This window comes from Phascolarctos cinereus, unplaced genomic scaffold (assembly GCF_003287225.1).
Source record: "Phascolarctos cinereus isolate Bilbo 61053 unplaced genomic scaffold, phaCin_HiC Scaffold_4;HRSCAF=312, whole genome shotgun sequence".
NCBI classification, from domain to species: Eukaryota; Metazoa; Chordata; class Mammalia; order Diprotodontia; family Phascolarctidae; genus Phascolarctos; species Phascolarctos cinereus.
This window is the reverse complement of record NW_027555847.1, coordinates 668880582-668884393: the sequence shown is the minus strand read 5'-3', so window position 1 is coordinate 668884393 and position 3812 is coordinate 668880582.

The following is a 3812-nucleotide window of genomic DNA, read 5'->3' as shown; positions in this document are numbered from 1 at the left end:
CAACTTGTTCAGCCATTCCCCAATTGATGGGCATCCTCTCAATTTCCAATTCTTTGCCACCACAAAAAGAGCTGCTATAAATATTTTTGCACCTATGGAGACATTTTGAGAGGCAAGTAAATCTGTGAGAAATATGAACTGGTGTCCCATATTAATCTCTCTCTTCTCTCTCTCTCTCTCTCTCTCTCTCTCTCTCTCTCTCTCCCTCTCTCTCTTTCTCTCTTTCTCTCTCTCTCTGTCTCTCTCTGTCTCCCTTTCTCCCTCCCTCTCTCCCCCTCTCTCCCTCTCTCTCTCTGTCTCTCTCTCTCTGTCTCTCTCTCTCTCTCTCTCTCTCTCTCTCTCTCTCTCTCTCTCTCTCTCTCTCTCTCTGTCTCTCTCTCTCTCTCTGTCTCTCTCTCTCTGTCTCTCTGTCTCTCTCTCTGTCTCTCTCTCTGTCTCTCTCTCTCTCTCTCTCTCTCTCTCTCTCTCTCTCTCTCTCTCTCTCTCTCTCTCCCTCCCTCCCTCCCCCTTTCTAGGGATATCCTTAAAGAGTTTATAATCTACTTGTTTGCATGCCCTGGGCTTTCACTTGCTTATTTCCACAACTTAATCTTCACAGGGTCATAGAATTGTAGGATTAAATCCCAGATTAAGACAAGGTCTTTTAAAAACACAATTTTTCTCCTGCCTTTCTTGCCTTAGATCCCTGTATATTAGGTGAGTAAGCAGCAATCACATTTAAGCAAATAAATTTGGGAAGAATGGCTAGAAGCCAAATATATACAGAAAGAAAATCTGCTGAAAGTGACACAATTTCAAAAACATTCAGGAATCAGTTTGCATTTCTTGACTGCTTATTTGTCCAAAGGGAATGGGCTCTCACTGTCTTTCTGTCTTTGTCTCTCTCTCTTTAGGTGGAGGGGGTAGTAGAATCGAGTGCTGCCAATGATACCAAAAAAGGAAAGGAAAAAGCACCAATGACACATTTTTAAAATGCACAGAAGAAAACAGAAGGGAGTTCAGAGGGAGAATGAGATAAGCAAGACAGCTTTGAAACTAATTCATTGAATTTATTATATATTTAAAAAAAACAAATTGTATATAATAGAAAATTTTATTCTGTTTCTTTTTTCCTGTGCACATGTTCGTGTTTGTTGGCATTTGTCAAGTTGAGAATAAAAAGACCTAAGATTCTTCCTCAAGTTTGGGTTGGACTGGATAGATATCCTCTGAGGTGTCTTCCAACTCTGTTTCTAACAGTGACAACATGATTTGCTTTCTGCCCCTGCCTAGAGGATGTGGGATTATCTTGGACTCCTTGCCCTGTTTGCTTCCTGTGAATCCTTCATCCTTAAGGCTGTTAATAGTAACAAGGTAGTTTGTTGTTAACCAGGGTCCTGAACGTGAGTCTGCACACTGCCGCTGGACCCACCAAGTAACTTACGCTATTTGGATGCTGTGGAGACTATCCCTATCCTAATGCCAGTGCAGGTGAGTATTACCTGGAAAACTCACCAAACCTCAGAGCTTCGAGAGATCTCAGAGGCCATTTAGTCTGAGCTGCACCTGAAGAGAAATATCCTCTACAACACCTGACAAGTGATCAACTACCCGGTGCTTAAAGACCTGCATTGATAGATAGGGAAGTCACTATTTCCCAGGGCATTTTGGGACGGATTTAATTGTTGGGATTTCCCCCCCCCATTAATCTTAAATATGCATCCTTCTAGTCCTTCTCCTTCTAGCTGTTCTTAGTGCTGCACCATTGAGGTCAAGAATCAATAAACCAATCAACAAACATTTATCAAGTACCTACTATGTGCCCTCTCACACGAAAGCCCTTCAGGTATTTGAAAGGACGTAGCTTATCCCTCACCCCCAACAACCTTCTCTTCTGTAGGAGAAACAGCCCTAGTTCCTTTAACCTTTCCTTGAGTGGCACGGAATAGGGATCTATCTAATGCAGCAGATGTTGGATTGTAGGGAGCAACATGAGGAAGCTCGGTGACTCGGGTTAAAATTTAGTTAAATGAGCTTAGGTTCTGTGACCCGCGAAGATAAAGAAAATAGGAAAGGGGAGAGCCCCGGGGTCAAGGGCAAAGTACCCTTGTGTAATTCTGAGAGGGAACAGGATTTCCTGCGAAGCTGACTTGGATAAGCAAGGACTTGGGCTCAGGGCTAGATCCTTCTGAAATCCTGTGGTGCAGTGCATCACGGAGAGGTCTTACAGTGGAAAATGTAACTGGAAAATTCAGGACCGGACGGGGTCAGAGGTCAGGGCTGATTTGGAAGTAACCCATGTTGAAGGAATGGGAGCGGATGAGCTCATCATGAATAGGAAAGAGCTGAAGATAGAGACTTCAGGGATACCCACAATTTGGGGTCACGAAGAGAGAGTCCAGCAAAGTACACAGAGAAGGAGCAGAGAGAAATAAGAGAAAGGGGAAAGCCTCTAGGAGTGGGAAAACTATTTTAAAATATTTTCAATTAAGACTTTCTCAAACCTTCTAAATGTCCCTCATCCCTGTGCTTTTGACTTCAGTTGAGGTGCAACTGAGTGCGGATGGTCATTTCTAGCGGCACAGCTGAGAAGGAATGGGTTCGAGGAGGAAGGGAGTCTTTGCTACCTTTGCAGTTGCTAAGACTTGCTTTTTAGCCTCTGGGTTTTGGGTCCCTGGTGGGGACACTGAAAAACCAATCCAACATCTAATAATGAGTTTCTTTCTTTCCCGTAATGAGCTCTCGAGGCCGTAGGGATGGCCCAGATGGAGTCTACCATAATTAGCCCTGTGCCTTTCCCTGCTGAGGGATTAGCCTCAATTTTTTTCCATAGAGTAGGGGACAGATGTCTGGGTTGGGAGTCAGAAGGCCTGGGTTCAAGTCCTGACCCAGTCACTTATCAGCTCTATGTCCTTTGGCAAGTGACTCCACCTCTTTGGACGTCACTGTCCTCATCTCTGAAATAGTTTTGGTATTACCTCCCTTACAGGGTTGTTGTGAGAAGAGTAAGTCACTTAGTGTCTCACTGCCCCGTACAACTCTGGAAGACTGCAGAAGAAACGTCTGTCTCTGTTGGTGGAGGAAGTTCTTCACCATCTGTTCTACATCAATAAAATCATAGGTCTGGTAAAAAACAAAAACTGAAACAAAAAAACCCAACAATAACAACAACAATATGGTAAACAAAAATAACACTGAGAATTGGAGGTTATTACAAGGATTGGAGACAAGTGGCCTGGGTTTGAGTGTTATCTCTGTCACTAATTAACTCTACGTTTTGGGGAAAGGGTGGTTTTTGGGGTTTTTTTGTTTTGTTTTGTTTTGTTTTGTTTTGTTTTGTTTTTTACCTCTTTCAGACTCTGTTTTCTTCTGTGCAAAAGGAACTTTCACTGTCCACTTCACAAGGTTGCTGTGAAAGGCAAGAGCTCTAAAGCATTCTAGAAATGGGAGTTCTCCTCAGTTCTATTCTCTAAGCCTTACTTATGCACACTCACCCCCAAACTTGCAAATGCAGGTGGTAAGCCCTGTTGGGTCAGCTGTGGGCTATTTCTATCTGAGCTGGGCTGGTTTGTCCCCTGTGTCCTTCCAGTGAGATTTCTATCACAGAATCATATGAGCCAGAGACTTTGATATCCCTCAAGTGCTTGTTCTGTAGCTTGGCCTGAGTAGTAACACAACTACCAGAGCCTGCTCTTCCCCAGCAATCTTGGCTGTTAAGAACTCAGGAATAAGTGTCAGAATCACAATTATAGCAATAGCACCTTAAGGTTTACCAAGAGCTTTGGAAACATTATTTCACTTGATTCTCCCAACAACCCTTAGAAGGAGATGCT